We start from the raw sequence: 17,037 nt of genomic DNA on the forward strand, positions 1-17,037 counted from the left end.
AAACAAACAAATGTGGGGAACCATTAAGAATGATTGGGGTGTGGAACAGTTCCATATGAGGAGAGATTAATAAGACTGAGACTTTTCAGCTTGGAAAAGAGACTTCTAAGGGGGAATATGATACAGGTCTATAAAATCATGACTGGTGTGGAGAAAGTAAATAAGGAAGTGTTATTTACTCCTTCAGATAACACAAGAACTAGGGGTCATCCAATGAAATTAAGAGGCAGCAGGTTTAAAACAAACAAAAAGACAGTATTTCACAAAATGCACAGTCAACCTGTGAAACTCTTTGGCAGAAGATGTTGTGAAGGCAAAGACTATAACAAGGTTCAAAAAAGAACTGGATAAATTCATGGAGGATAGGTCCATTAATGGCTATTAGCCTCTGTTTGCCAGAAGCTGAGAATGAGTGAGTGGGGATAGATCACTTGATGATCACCTGTTCTGTTCATTCCCTCTGAAGCACCTGGAATTGGCCACTGTTGGAAGACAGGATACTGGGCTAGACGGACCATTGGTCTGACCCAGTGTGGCCGCTCTTATGCGATGTTTTTAAGTGGTGTGCTGCACAAATTAGAGGTGTGGGACATGCAGACTTTGAACTGTTGGTGGGGTACTGAATCTGAGGCAGTAAAGGGAATGATATTGTAATTTTCAGTTGGTCACTGAATGTTGTGATGCTGGGTTTTTTATGTATTAAAATATCCTTTAGTAATTATACAGTTATCTTTGTATGGTGAGTAAGTTTATGGGGGACTGAATTATTGTGGTATTAGGCTTTTCAGAAGATGCATTTGTACTCTGGATAGTTTTACAGTGCCCTAATGCTCGTGGAGAGGGAGTTTATGCTGGATAGTATCTCTGATGTGCAGAATATACAAAGTCTTTGTTTTCAAGAATAAATGTTACACATACAAAGATAGCAGCAGAAGTGGTCATGGTTTGTGTTTTCCCATTCTATCCGCCCTTTGAGGCATTTACATAAATTTCGCCAGAAAGTAGAACATTAAATACTAAGGAAAACTATGTACACAAATAACACTGGTAAAATGATTGTATGCAGTGTTGTTGTAGTGTTGGTCCTAGGATATTAGAGAGATGAGGTGAGTGAGAACCAAATTCTGTTGGTGAGAGGGACAAGCTTCTGAGCTCACACAGAGCTCTTCTTCGGGTCACTGGTAAAATGATGATACATAAATATCCTTTGAGAGTACAATAAATATACGCTGTTGCATCTAGTTTGATATTATGCTTGGCAGAACTTTTTCATTTGGGCCAGGATTTCTGTTCTGGGATTAATTTTTCTTCCAGATCTGAACCTCAGTTGCAGTACTGTAATTGTGTGTTGGAGAGACAGCCAACTCTCCATTTTCACTGTAACTTTTCAGATGGACAAAGAATGTATATGCATCCTACATTATAAAATGAATTCCTTTGGTTTATGCTTTATGCTAATAGCCTGATTTAAAGGTGGAGAATCCACTCTAATGAAACTGTCACTAAATAGTAGATTTACTTCTCCATCTAGAATCTTGGGTTCTTGAACGGTACTTTAATATATTATAGGATACTTTCCCACTTTCTCCATCTCTTCGACGTTTTGCAGGCCTGTAAATCAAAGGGGTCAAATGTGCAATTGGTGCACCACTTCTGATTTGTAAATAAGACACATCATGTTGCCTGCACTAAATCAGGATTTTCCAGCCTTTTACAGTATCACCCGCAGCATTACATACTGCACATGGTTCTTCTGAACAGAATGCTGGCTAGCAGAACTTTGGCCAGAGTATGCAACAGCTAGCTTCTGATTTCTGGGTACATTAAAAAGGCTTTCCAAGGACTCATTGAGATTTTATTCTACAACTCCAGTAATAAGAAGGCAGACTGAGTAGCTCCTCTCTTGGCTGATGACAAAGAGCCCATTCTGTATATATATTTAATTGCTCCCATTAATTTTATGCTAGCAGCTTTTTGTTTTTAATTTTTACTGGTATTGCATGCTGTGGGTGTCATGTTGGCTGTTTGTTGTGTGTCAGTCCCTTCTGCAGTCAGATATTTTTGCCACTAACTGTGCAGATTCTGACTCATGAGATCCATCTCAATCAATATTTCATTTATGCCATGTCCTTATTCTACATCAGTGCAACAAGGTGTTTTAGATATTCTGTGCTTGTTTATAATGCTGTCTTTTTCCTTCAGATACTGTCTGCTTTAGTGACTATAGAAGAAAATTTCTTTCTGTTCTAGATTGGCAGGATATACAGTCGGTACATCACTTTCAGGGATTGAAAATTATAATGATGATGAATCCTGGACTAGTGCCAAAAACAAGATTTCTAGATGGAAGTAATAAGAGGCCCAATATTATTATAAGGTCTGATATATTGAGAAACATCAGAATTAGAAACAAATGAAAGTCTTCTTTTTAGCATCTTGCTTTATTTCACGTGAATTTTGAAATGATTTTCATGATTACTGTCATGAAAATATGTGGAGCTATAAACCAAAGCTTGGAGAATTCCATAATCTAAAAGCTGTGTAAAGCATTTTGTGAAACTCCACTGGTTAGATGGAGACCGTTAAAATCATATGGAGAAAAAAAGATTGTTACTTAGGTGTTTTATTGGAGAGACTTTTCTTGTCCAGCAAGCTTTTAAAGGCACTGATTTTGGACTGTCAGTCAGAAAATCCTTAATCCCTGTTCATTTCTCTTATGCATGGAAGAGAAGTTAGACTCTTCTATTGTGGTTTTCTTTTAAATTTCAGTTTTCTCTCCATCATGAGCACCCTGTGTAGGGAATGACTATACCTGAGGTCTCTCTACATGTGTTATCTGCAGCCCTTTAGTTTTCCTTTCTGAAATGTAGACCGGGATTCTTTAGTACTGGGATTATAGGAAGGAAGGTGGACCTTAGCTTTGGTGTTGCAATTCATCAGGTTGATAAATCCTAACATACTCTTCAGCACGGAGCTTTCTGAAGGTGGTTTCTAATGTCAGTAGATACACTGCAGCTGCAAAAGTTGTAAGCCGGGGGAGGGTGTTCTGAGTGTCACAGGAAGCCCTTTTGGTCAGTAGTTTATATACAAAAAGAAATATAATGGTTATTTCTCTCATTTGGAGCAAGCATTTATATTATATCCCATATTGGGAGGAGATTTACACACCTTTTGGCAGGGGATAAGAAAGTGAGAGATACTTTCAGTTAGGCTTATCAGGAATAGAGGATGAAAAGAGGGCTTACTGCCTTTATTGGTCTGTAACTGCTACAAACGTGCAGTATTCATGTATTCTATGATTCTATAGAATACATGAATACTGCACGTTTGTAGCAGTTACAGACTATCAGAGTTGGAAGGGAGCTCAGGAGGTCATATAGTGTCCAACCCCCTGATCAAAGCAGGACCAATCCCCAATTAAATCATCCCAGCCAGGCCTTAAAAACTTCTAAGGAAGGAGATTCCACCACCTCCCAAGGTAACGCATTCCAGTGTTTCACCACCCTCCTAGTGAAAAAGTTTTTCCTAATATCCAACCTAAACCTCCCCCACTGCAACTTGAGACCATTACTCCTCGTTCTGTCATCCGCTACCACTGAGAACAGTCTAGAGCCATCCTCTTTGGAACCCCCTTTCAAGTAGTTGAAAGCAGCTATCAAATCCCCCCTCATTCTTCTCTTCCGTAGACTAAACAATCCCAGTTCCCTCAGCCTCTCTTCATAAGTCATGTGTTCCAGTCCCTTAATCATTTTTGTTGCCCTCCGCTGGACGCTTTCCAATTTTTCCACATCCTTCTTGTAGTGTGGGGCCCAAAATTGAACACAGTACTCCAGATGAGGCCTCACCAGTGTCGAATAGAGGGGAACGATCACGTCCCTCAATCTGCTGGCAATGCGCCTACATATACATCCCAAAATGCCATTGGCGGCCTTGGCAACAAGGGCATACTGTTGACTCATATCCAGCTTCTCATCCACTGTAACCCCTAGGTCCTTTTCTGCAGAACTGCTGCCTAGCCGTTCGGTCCCTAGTTTGTAGCTGTGTATGGGATTCTTCCGTCCTAAGTGCAGGACTCTGCACTTGTCCTTGTTGAACCTCATCAGATTTCTTTTGGCCCAATCCTCTAATTTGTCTAGGTCCCTCTGTATCCTATCCCTCCCCTCCAGCGTATCTACCTCTCCTCCCAGTTTAGCGTCATCTGCAAACTTGCTCAGGGTGCAATCCAGACCATCCTCTAGATCATTAATGAAGATATTGAACAAAACTGGCCCCAGGACTGACCCCTGGAGCACTCCACTTGATACCGGCTGCCAACTAGACATGGAGCCATTGATCACTACCCGTTGAGCCCAACAATCGAGCCAGTTTTCTATCCACCTTATCGTCCATTCATCCAGCCCATACTTCTTTAACTTACTGCCAAGAATACTGTGGGAGACGGTGTCAAAAGTCTTGCTAAAGTCAAGGAACATATAGACTATTTACATTCTCTTTCTCCCCATGCATGATGTAAGGCAGCTTGCTTGTGAGTAGGAGAGCTTTTCCAGTATGCCTTCCTTTTGCATTGTGGGTATAGTTTAAGCATTATTTATGCAATAGTTAACGGTTGTTTGGTTTATTGATATGTCTTGTATGGTTCTTTCCCCAAAAAAGATTATTTATGCAGAAAGTTATAATGCTGAAATATGTATGTTTGATATATTAGAATACTGTGTGATTTGATGCCTTAAGATGTCAGAGGTGAAAGTTTGCATTCTAGCACAGTTAATAATTTGTAACCAACTTATTTTCTCTACTCTGTCTCTTTAAAATGTTCAGTGAGTGACCTGAGGTTCTTTCTGTAGCTCATATTCTTGGTCCACAATAATAAGTAATTCCAAGAAAAGTGTTAGTCAAGAAAAATACATAATTAAGTGTATAGTCTATTCATTTTATATAGTATTCATGCCTGAGGGCCTCTGAGCAATTAATTGAAATGTATGCATCTGTAGTTTTAAGAGAATTAATATGATGTCTGGCTAGTATTAGAATGATTGTTATTAAAGTCAGCAGATGCTATACAGAGTGGAAGTTGAGAGAACATAGTGTTTAACTTAACTCCACACTGGTAGCTGAGAATAATGGCATTTTCTCCTAAATTTATAATAAGGAGAGATCTTTCATAACTGTTAGCAAATATTGAATTTTTAATGGCTTCTTGTATGTGTCATTTACTGTCTGTAAACAAAACTGGGTGAAGTCAGAAAAATGAAACAGAAACAAATGTTGGGATTCTGAAAGGTCCCTAAGGACTCAGATGTCCAACTCTGAGTGGAGGCCTAACTACCTCAGTCTCCCTTGGCAAATCTGAGGCAAAGTTGGATCTTTCAAGGGAGATGGATGAGAGTGATAAAGATTGTGTGCACAGTAAAATAGTCACCTAGTAAATTACTTTCTCTCAGTATTTTGGTACTTCGTGCTTCCAGACCTGTTTAGAATCTGCATGTGCTAGAGACTCATAAAAATGAATTATAATTACACTGAGCTTTATCAAACATCAAAAAATGAAGTTTATTGGTTTTTGTTTATCCATGTTAGTTTTCAGAGCATTATAATATTCTGTGTACCCTCCTCTATATATGAACTCTGATTGTTTTTTTAGGGAAATGTCTTTATTTGTAATCTTTTCTGTCAGGAATTTACTGCACAGTAATTGACACACGTGGTTTCAATGGGGATGACTCATGAATCAGCTTTCACCAAATAAGGGCTCCGCAATCTGGCCCTAAACCTGTGTATAATGTGTAACTTTATTCTGAGATGTTAGTCAATTTGAATTCTTACCTTTTTCCTACAGAAAAGGTGTAGAAATGTTTCAGGATTTAGCTACTGTAGGACCCTTTACTATTACCTAGCTTGAATACAGTATTAGAAATCCACTACCATTTCACTTATTTATACATCAAATTTTCAGATCTTAGGTGGATGTTATACAAAAAAAAAATCAACAAAACCATTAAAATTTTTTTCCATGTAATCTATGTTAAAAGCAAGCATTATCTTCTGTGTTATCATGGGAAAGTCTATAAAACTGCAGGAACATGAAAGAGCAGTTAAAATTTTAAACCAAACTGGTGAATATGTCTGTCAGTCAGTGTTCAAGTTAGAAACCTACTAAGAATTACTGAACCTTTAGCAGGGCAACAAATTTAGTCGACAGACCTTATAATATGTTGCCATTTAAATGTTTGGTTGTCTTTAACTGTTCTGAACAAATATCTTCTGCTTCCAACAATTTTTCTCAGAAGTACCTCGTTAATATTAGATATACTTACTTGCTATTCCCTTTCTCCTTTGCAGTTTCCCATTTTGTTTCCTGAGCTTCTCAATGTATGCCGTTCTGTTAAGGGCACACAGGAGCCTAGAAGAAGCTTGAAACATGAGGGCAGTAAGGGAAGAAAAAACACATGCAATATAATTCACCCAAGTATATAGAGAATTACTCCTGAGGGTGTTCTGCACCAAAAAGATTAAAAATTCTGAGCACAATATTTTAAAATTCTGCAAAATCCTGCAAGTTTTATTTATCAATAAGTAAATGCAGAGGCTCCAGCACAGCAGTGGGGAGCACAGGCCACTGGCAGCACAAAGATGGGAGATCACCTTTCAGCACCCCCGGCCCTGGGAAATGGACTCAGTGGGGAGGCTGCACTTGACCCTGACACAGCACAAGGCCTGGGACTGGCCGAGAAACACCCTGGGGCCCTGCCCTTCTGTGCCAGGTGCACCAGTTGTAGGGCAAGCAGGCTCAACTAGGCAAATTCCAAGTGTGAAGGGGCTTAGTGTGTGTGTGTGTGTGGGGGGGGGGGGGGGCGGCAGAGATCCAGGTGTGGGTTGAGAGGATTCTGTGTGGGACAATGTGGGTGCAGGCAGCTCGGGGGGGGGATCTATTTGTGGGGGGATCTGGATGCACAGAGGCTTGTTGGGGGGGGGGGTTCCAGGTGCAGGAGCAATAGGACTCTGCAGGGGCTTCCAGGTGAAGGTGGTTGGGGCTCAGTGGGAGGGGTCTGGGTGTGGGGGTCTCAGCGGGGGAATATAGATGCTGTGGGAGTGTGGTTTGTTGGGGTGGGGGTCTGGATGCAACTAGTTGGGGGTCAGTGGTGTGGGGGTCTGGATGTGGGGACTCAGGGGTTCAGGGGGTGGGGGTTTGAGTGCAGGGAGCTCAATGGGGGGTGGTCTTCATGCAGGGATGGGCAGTCTGGAGGCAGGGGGTCTGGGTGCAGGGGGCTCCAGATGCAGGTTGAGGTTCAGTGGGGTAGGGTTCGGGTATGGAGTGCTAGGGGGGTTCTGGATGTATGGGGTGAGGTTTGGCAGGAGTGTCTGGGTATGGGAGGTCCAGATGCATGGGGGCTGGGGGGGGGGATGGAGGAGCAACTCCCCGTACAGTGACCCCTCCACCCGCAGCTGAGGAGTGATGGGGGCAGGAATTAGGGTAGGATACTGAGCTTCCTATAACTGAGGGAGGTTTCTGGGAGTGGGTCTGACACAGCCCCAGCCACTCTTTGTAGGGAAAGAGGGAAGTCCCATACTCTCCTGCCTCCGGCCCAGCTGGGACTAGCAGTTGATCTTGGCTCAGGGTAGGAGCCACTGGCTGGAGTGTCCCCAGCCCCACAGTGATTTACCTTTCTGTCAGCTGCTCCGGGTTCCTGAAACGATGTACCTGTGCTACCAGGGAGTGGTGTGCAATTGTTCTTGCAGCTTTCCTTTGCTTCTCTGTCAAAAAGTCATTTTTCTGTGGGGAAGCAAAGAAATATGTGGGGGACGTGAATTCTGCACATGCTCAGTGGCGCAGATTTCCCCCAGGAGTAAAGAACATACCTTTTAGCCTTACTGAATGGAAAACAACACTATCTGCTTCATCACAAATAGGCTCCAACTTACCAGTGTTTAGCTGACCATTTTCTGTGATACTTTTCTGGCTGTACATGGGTGCATTTTGAAATCAACATATATCAGCTATATATTCTTGAAAAAGGTTAGGGTCCTGTAAAATGAAAAATCACTCAGTCATGTAGTTCAAAAAAGTACTTATTTGACACATGCTTAATATTTGTAAGTTAATGCACACACTAGAAATACAATGCTTTCTAGACTTGTCTCTTTAACTGAGAACTGCTTGCTGAAAAAGGAAAATATTAGAGTACCTCAGGGGTTCTGAGTATTGATTCACAAATAAGTTTGCCAGAAAGAAATTATAGGCATGTGAAAGAAATGGCATATATAGAATGGTTTTGTTCATTTCTCCAGCCCTAACACTTTCTCTCTATTTGCTGTGGAAACTTTATTATCAAAGATTATTCTTGTTTTTCTGTCAGGGAGGTTTGTTTAGAGTATTGTGATGCAAAAGATCTCCTCCTACTGCATCTCATGACATTTTTACGACTGGGCTATCACGTAAATATCTGTGGAACTACATGGTGTGCTGGTAAGATTGCCATATACTGTAGTTATAGCTCCATAGTGCTTGCTCTTAATACAACTGCAACAATCCTCATGAACTCTACATAGTCTTGTGCAGAAAATGGTACAAGGTGATCGACAGTCTCTGTACACTGATTACATAAGTGTTTTATTTTAACATGCAATATGAGAACATGATTAGATTTATATGGCAAACACCAAGTGGAAAAACAATTGAGCTAGCAGAAGTGGGGAGAAAAGTAAGAAGAGTACTTTGTACTTGTAAACTGCTTTGAAAGAACTACCCTAAAGGTGGTGATATCATTTTACAGCTGGTCAAACGCAGGAAAAGAGAGGAGAATTGACTTGCCCAAGGTTACAGAGCTAGTGAGTGGTGGCAGAGAACAGAACCCAGAAGTCTTAATTCAGCCCCCAAGAACGTGAAGCTACAAATATGGTATTACAGTAACTAAAACACATGGTTAGCCGGGTTAAGAGGAAATACCCTGGGCTTGTATGAAATTGCTGCAGAAGTGTCCGACGTAGGACAGGAGAAGAACATTCCATATTACTACATTTGAAAAATTAATACATTCTTCATGACTGTAGACTTACCCACAGCGTGGGCTGAAGGTGTAACAACTCATGACCTTAATCTACTGCATACAGCAAGGAAAGTAATTGCTATCATAATGTTATTGGATAGGCTGTGGAGACACGTGAACAAAGTGGAGCAGGAAGCTGTTTGGTTTCGTACTACCTATGTGCTGAGCTGTGTGTGTTTACTGGAGACTAAAAACAGACATTTCACTCGGTATCTAGGAATGGTGCATTGAAATAGTTGAAAATTTAGAGCAACTGTACAGCCTTTTTCAAACTCCTATCACGAGGTAAAAGTGATTGTATCTCCTATTACTTTGTTCAGCATTATCGCAGACCACTTCACAGGTCACAGTTTATGAAATTGAGACACTGGTGCATGTGAGCATGAAGTCCTAAGGAGCTGGGCTATGCAGGTCTTGCTGCTGTTCTTGCGATGATGTTGATATTAATGTAAACAGATGTGGCTGGCTGAAGTAAAGCTCTGAAGCTGGCTCAGCGATGACCCCTCCCCCCCAAGGTTAGATGGGAGTGACAGACAGTTTGCTGTGACTAGGAATAAAGCAAAGGCGAACTATTTGCCTGTGGAAGTCTAGGAAGAGATTGATGGCTTTGGTGGAAAGTGTCTGACAAATTATGGAAACCTTGTTTGGTAGGAGTTATGGGATATTAGAATGTGGTATGACACTAGTTTGTAGATGCTGCGGCTTTATGGCGAGAGAGCTGGTTGTTAACATGTATGAGTGATTTGGGGGTGTTCTGTGCAAGGGCAGCAGCTGTAGGGAAACCAACTTCAATATGGAAGTAGAGAGAGTGGTTATTGTGCAGCCTCATTTTGTAGAGCGAAAACAGTCCTATGTAATATGTAGGTGGGGGATTCTCCTCAGCAGAGGAAAAACAGACCAATATAGAACCAAATCCATGCTCCCTCCACAAAATAGAAAATAGCAGACAGCAGGTGAATGCTTGGGTGATGAAACAGAAGATTAGAAGATGAAGTACGACAGTGGCATTTATCTGAAGAAATCTGAATGCTGTGGAGTGGAGATTCCTAAACTGAAGTCCATGGAACATTTGCTGGTAGTCTTTAGAGAGCCAGCTGGTCACATGCTGCTCGCTCTCCCCTTCTTATTTCTGGCTGCTAAATTGTGTTCAGATAGATCAAAGTATGTAGGAATTTTTTGTAGCAGGGGAATTAAGCAATCTCAATCAGCAGGCTCATGAGAGGAGGGGAAGTGTCCATAATGCAGTGTAAGGTGAGGCTCACATTCTGGGAAAAGTATGGGAAGCCCTGTCCTAATGTCCTGTGAATCGTTCTCTCAAGAGTTTAATAACGGGTTGGAACTAAGAGCTGGGGACAGTGCTGACCGCCTCTGAACTAGCTGCAGTTGGGTTTTTGATTAGAATTGTTAACAGCTGGGTTTTTTAAATAAATAAGACCTATATAAATAAGATACATTCCTCTGGGTATCCCATTTTGTCTAGTCTCATTTCTGTCTGGTTCTTTGATCTAAATTCCCAGGGGAGAGAGTTTTTTTTATTTGTCTTGTACAGTACTAAGCACACTGTCAGTGCCAAGCAAATAATAAATAACTTGCTGTCCTCTGTTTAGTGCAGCTGCCCGTTTTGCATTTTAGCAGTTTGTATATTCTGTGGAAGGAGAAAGATAGCTAAGTCGAGCATGAAATAGTACGCTTCCCACTCAGCTACTCACTTTTGCTTAGCTTGTCCATTGTTTCCCCCATACTGATATCTTCCATTCTGTGTGTTATGACTGACTCCATACCCCACCCTTCTTTGGGACATGGGGCTTACCCACACTAGATGCTGAAATTGGTGTCTGAGACTCCCCATCCCCACCAGTCACTTATAAACGTGCCACTAGAGCAGTCCAGGCTTCTGCTTTTACCCCTTTAAAGACAATGTAGCAGGACCGCAAACAGCACAGGCTTAACAAAGGAATTTTTTTAGCCACAGAAACTTTATTCTTAAAGCACTGAGAGTTACAGATCTATGAAAATAAAAGTATTGAGATGTACTTTCCCCTTGCACACTTGGATGACCCTCTGCAGATTTTTAACACCAAACTGCTTGCCCATGGAAGGATAGCGATCTGGAGTTACAAGGTTCCAGAAAGTGATTGTCACCCATCTCTCAGTTGTCCAAGCAGCTCCCATTTGTGTCTGCACTGCAAAACGGGGGTGAGCTTGGCACGCAAGTCCAGGAATGTGGCTTTCCACATCTGAATGTTCTGCAGTCACTGCTGGTGATCCCTGATTTGCATCATGATCTGGTCCCACCATTTGCTGCTTTTTTTCATCGACCCAGGACCACCACTCAGCTGTGCACAGCTAGTCAGTAAATACATGAAGAAGCTGATCAGTTTCATCCCCCAACCTCTGTATTCCCAGTGCATGACTGGCCACTGTGGGGTAGCTGTGGCTCTGCAAACACGCAAGAGTCAGATGCCTTGTCCTCAAAATAGACAAGAGAGCTCCACTGGTCTGTGTGGCATCCATGTATTTCGTGATCAGATGGCAGAGAGAGTAAAACTAGTGCAGAAAGAGTAGATTATGGGATGGAGCAGAGAGAATTGAGAGAGTTTGGGGTCAAATTCTCACAGTCCCTCACAAGAGTGGTTGTATCCCACAGTACGCTGCAAAAACTTCCTACAAGGTTGTGTGACAGCTGATGGTTCTGGTGTACACTGGGATGCCTACCCCTGGCGCAACACATCTTGTGTGTTGATACAGCCTGATGCTGTGAGGACATACAGCACTAGCAAAGGCAGCCAAATGTGAACACACTCTGCCAAAGTAGCTATGTTGGCAGCAATATACCAGCAGAACTTTTGCTGGTAAAATTTTCCAGTATAGACAAGTCCTAACAGGCAGAAAATCATACAGGTATCCTCCTCAAGGATTATATACTGAAGCAAATGGCATGAAACTGAACACTACCCTAGATAGAAAATGTGATTGTTTGTTGGTCGTTTGGGATAATGAATGCAAGAAGGAGCCAACATGTCTGTACATGATACATAATTTCTGGCTTCAGTGGATGACTCAGTGCCACTGGGAAACAGAAGGCACCAGAGTGCTTTACTTTGGAGTAGGATGTTATAGCTGTGATTTTACATCTGTCTGCTGCAAATTCAGGATATCAGCAACATCAGATATGACCCATTTCTCTCCCCCCCCCCCCCCCAAAAGAGGATTGATTCCTTCATATTTGTCACTTATATCTATTAGTAATACAACCTGCTAGCTTCACTAGACAGTTATTTGAAAATGAAAGGTGAGAGATACAATGCAGAAAGCCAAGGTTATTCAGTTATGTCTATTACTACCCTTCGAGTGCATTCCATTGTAGCTACGCTTTAATCTGATTTACTTTTTATCAAACACCTTCTAATATCTGGTGTTATGCAACTACTACTACTGGGAAAGTGTTCCACACTTAAATCTGCTGGGGGAATTCTCAGCTGCCTAGATTATATCCCCATTATGTAGCTCGGGTGGTGCAAAGGGACAAAACTGGAGCTGAGAATCTAGCCTAGTGTATTTATCAAATGCACAGTTTGCTGAATAATGAGGAGTTGTGACTGCCATATGACTGAACAAATGATAGGCACAGATAAGGTTAAGATTCTGATTCCCGCCTCCACCTTGGAGAAAATGTTTGTTTGTGTTTGCTTGTTTAGAATCATAGAATATCAGGGTTGGAAGGGACCCCTGAAGGTCATCTAGTCCAACCCCCTGCTCGAAGCAGGACCAATTCCCAGTTAAATCATCCCAGCCAGGGCTTTGTCAAGCCTGACCTTAAAAACCTCTAAGGAAGGAGATTCTACCACCTCCCTAGGTAACGCACTCCAGTGTTTCACCACCCTCTTAGTGAAAAAGTTTTTCCTAATATCCAATCTAAACCTCCCCCACTGCAACTTGAGACCATTACTCCTCGTTCTGTCATCTGCTACCATTGAGAACAGTCTAGAGCCATCCTCTTTGGAACCCCCTTTCATGTAGTTGAAAGCAGCGATCAAATCCCCCCTCATTCTTCTCTTCTGCAGGCTAAACAATCCCAGCTCCCTCAGCCTCTCCTCATAAGTCATGTGTTCTAGACCCCTAATCATTTTTGTTGCCCTTCGCTGGACTCTCTCCAATTTATCCACATCCTTCTTGTAGTGTGGGGCCCAAAACTGGACACAGTACTCCAGATGAGGCCTCACCAATGTCGAATAGAGGGGAACGATCACGTCCCTCGATCTGCTCGCTATGCCCCTACTTATACATCCCAAAATGCCATTGGCCTTCTTGGCAACAAGGGCACACTGCTGACGCATATCCAGCTTCTCGTCCACTGTCACCCCTAGGTCCTTTTCTGCAGAACTGCTGCCTAGCCATTCGGTCCCTAGTCTGTAGCGGTGCATTGGATTCTTCCGTCCTAAGTGCAGGACCCTGCACTTATCCTTATTGAACCTCATCAGATTTCTTTTGGCCCAATCCTCCAATTTGTCTAGGTCCTTCTGTATCCTATCCCTCCCCTCCAGCGTATCTACCACTCCTCCCAGTTTAGTTTTTACCATCCAAGAAAAAGAGATGGGAGGCAGTGAAGTAGGAAGCTTCAGTTATGAATGTGTCTGCTTTTTCCATCCCAAATATTGTTTTATTACCTTGGGGGTTTTTTTTTTTTTTTTACAGCATTACCAAATACATAGTCCTAGCAAATTGAGGAAATGTAAAAACAAAGCAAATATTTAAATGTACTAAATCCAGTGTTGTGACTTCAGCTGAAAAATAACCAGGATATCTGGTAGTTTTATACAAATGTTTATAGGAACTCAGAGAAGTGCTTACATTCATTTTCAGTAAGACTTTTTTTACGCTCCTTCTGCTTTCCATAAAACACCATTCAGAGTACCTCACAACACTAACTTTAAGGTGGGTACCTGTAGCAAGCCAATCAAATGTTAAAAGAATCCTTTTGTGTCCTTTAGTATCCAGAATAACATTCAGTTTATACTGTATAGCTTATATAGTCTTGGGCAAGTTACTTCACCTCCCTGTGCCTTAGTTTTCCACATCCAAAAATTGGGATAATTATACTTTTTTATAAAGCGCTTTGAGAACTATGGATGAAAAATGTTTTATAAGAGATTATTATTATTTATTATTTACTACAAGCACAAACTGTTAAAATACATTATTAAGGTTGCAAAGTCAAGCTCTCAGAAGTTAGGAAATGCCAGAGTTAAGGTTGCCCATGCAACCATAATTCAGCCCTCTTGTGTGCATGCATTGTACTTTATGATAGCCTTTAATTACATGATCACATACTATTTTTCCTGCCTTATTCAGTGCACTGGATGGACGGTGCTTGCTTAATGAGCAGCTAGTCAATATTCGATTGTTCAATGTGTGACCCTAGGTCTTAGTTACTGCGCGCTATTCAAACCCTGTTCGGAACACAGAATTATTCATTTCCTCACGGGCTTTACTATGAGGCTCAGCACTAGAATATCTGAATGCTTCCCCAAACACTGATGAATTTATTTTCACAACATTCCTGAGACAGACACACAGCATAAAAAACTGCAGCCTGAAGGGTTAAAGTTTGGCAAAGTTATAAGCAACTGAAAACAGAGCCATATAAAGGGAATTTTCAGGCAACCTTAATAATGGGTGGGGCCGCCAGCCCTGCCTGTTGTTATATTGCATTCATTATATAGCACAGCTTCCAAGGATGTCCATGAGAATCTTCTGCCACAAAAAGGGCACAAACCAATTTCTGTGCACAGCTCTGAGTGTATGGCTCACACGCAAGTGCATCTTGGGATGTGTTGATTTTTACAGTTTTTATTACGGCCATTGGCTAGTTCTATATTGATTTCTGTAATGCAAACATGAGACGTGTGGATATTATTCTTTTAATGAGAGTGATCCAAAGGCACACAGTTGGGTTTGCATTTCTACTGCTGCTTTTCTCTTCATGGTGACTGTGTTCTTGACTGTTCTGCAAACAGTTATAAAACTCCTTTCCCCTCTTGTCTAATTACTTATACGTAGTACATTTTAAAATTTTCTGCGGGGACAATTGACTACACTACAACTCCTATAGAAGTGAACCAATGTGCCATTCATCTTCGTAAAAGTTTTGTCCTATAAAACTGTTTTCCCTGCTTTTGTCAGTGCACTGTACTATTTTTATATTGGTATTTGCTGAGCATTCTCAAAAAGTAATCTGCATGCTTATTGGTTTTTTGTTCAGCAGCTAATTGTCCAAGTGACAGAATTCAATTGTCTGGGTATTGATAATGGCAGGGAGAGCCTTTTACTTCTACTTGCTGGTTCAAATCCTACACAGACTTTTGGTAACTGACAATCATAACCATCATCTGGCTTTTGGTTGGCCCGTGTGAAATGAGTTAGGTGGCCTTAATCCAGCTCCTACCGGAGAAGTGTCCACAACGCCGCCGCCACCCCCAGAACACTCAGTGTTAGGTGCGGATTGGCAACTTTGGCAGTCCCTTGAGAGAGGTCAAGTACTAAATGGTCACGGAGACTGAATTATCCTTCTACTCCAAGGGATGGCCCCTCCACATCAGCTGGTGTCATCTCAGTGAAGCGATGGCAAGAAACTGTTCCTGCTGCTCGCTGTGCTCACAGTTCTGTGGCTAGATAGAGCTTGGGGCTCCAGAGCTGTCACTCGACACCTTTCACTGACTTGGTAGTATGCTGCTGAATAATTTCTCACTCTAAGGAGCATCCATATCACTTTCCTCCTAAGGCACCTGCTCCCCTCCCTCACTTTAACAAGACAAAACACTCATCTATGCTTTAGGGCACTTTCTGCACTGATAGAGGGAGGAACAAGATGAGTCTCTAAGTCTCTTGTTTCTAATTTCTGTGATCAAATGTTGTAGGAACAATAAATGACACACATGACTAAGAAACGGTATTCTCGCTACTTTTATGGCTTCCAATTGAGAATTAACCACATGTGACATTCTCTTCCAATGCACTTGGAGGTTAGACATGTCACAATGCAGATGTAAATGTCAGTGTGTAATGACTTCTGACACTGTGAGTTCGTGCAGAAATGAGAAGAAGAAAAAGTGGTTGAAATGACTTGTTGAGGATCACTTGGAAATGTCATTTTACATCAGACTCTATTGCTATGTTTCACACAGTTACAAATGACACTTCAAAAGAAAATGACAGTTTGTTTTTAATGACATATGGAACTAGAGTCTAAAGGCTGAAGAAAACTCACTGCTGTGTGATGCTGTGTACTGTTCATTTTCTCTCCCTCAGAGGATTGTTAGCTTTACATGTTCTTGTGGATTTATAACAAAAAAGTTAAACGCTAATAAAATAGCAATCCAATGTTTAAAAGGAACACTGGCAAGTAAATTAGACTCCAAATATAACCTATTTAAATATTTATGATCATATGGAGCGAAGGCTATGGATTCAGAATATATTCCAAAAAATGTAGTCTGTAAAAACAATAGGTTCTTTTGGGGACTTGCACTGCAAGCTTTCTGCTTCCTCCTTTGACTTTGTGCAGCAGTTAATTAACAAACATCAGTTTCTAAGCTATGCGCATTCCTACTGACCCAATCATGATGCTACTGCACAAACAAGGAGGTGGATCAAATGGAGCTCCATCAAATGATTCTGCAGCATTGTAAACAAAAGTGAGGAAGTAGTGAGCAAGAGAGGAATGTTTGCCAAACATGTGCAATTGTCTGGCAAGATAATTTTATTTCGAGGAGCTTCCATAATACTTCCATACTTCCAAAATACTCCTATAGAAGAAGCTAGAAGTGAGGATAAACTACACAATTTCTGTTATTCCCTCAGTAGAGTTATGTGTGTTTACATGATGCCCTCCAAAAATTACTTGGTAACTACTGTTAAATAGAAGAGGGATTAACTGTAGCCATCTATCTTTAAGTTAATGAAACAAAATAATCATTTCCTGCTTCAGGCCCTA

General features: G+C 41.5%; 2 protein-coding genes across 6 annotated transcripts in view; both read left to right on the top strand.

Moving 5' to 3' along the window:
* Nucleotides 1–17,037, top strand: part of KIAA1671 (KIAA1671 ortholog) — a 160,153-nt gene that overhangs the window by 117,363 nt on the left and 25,753 nt on the right. The gene's annotated exons all lie outside the window — the stretch shown is intronic.
* Nucleotides 1–17,037, top strand: part of CRYBB2 (crystallin beta B2) — a 119,508-nt gene that overhangs the window by 48,720 nt on the left and 53,751 nt on the right. The gene's annotated exons all lie outside the window — the stretch shown is intronic.

The sequence above is a fragment of the Caretta caretta genome, chromosome 15 (assembly GCF_965140235.1).
Source record: "Caretta caretta isolate rCarCar2 chromosome 15, rCarCar1.hap1, whole genome shotgun sequence".
In the NCBI taxonomy this organism is placed as follows: Eukaryota; Metazoa; Chordata; order Testudines; family Cheloniidae; genus Caretta; species Caretta caretta.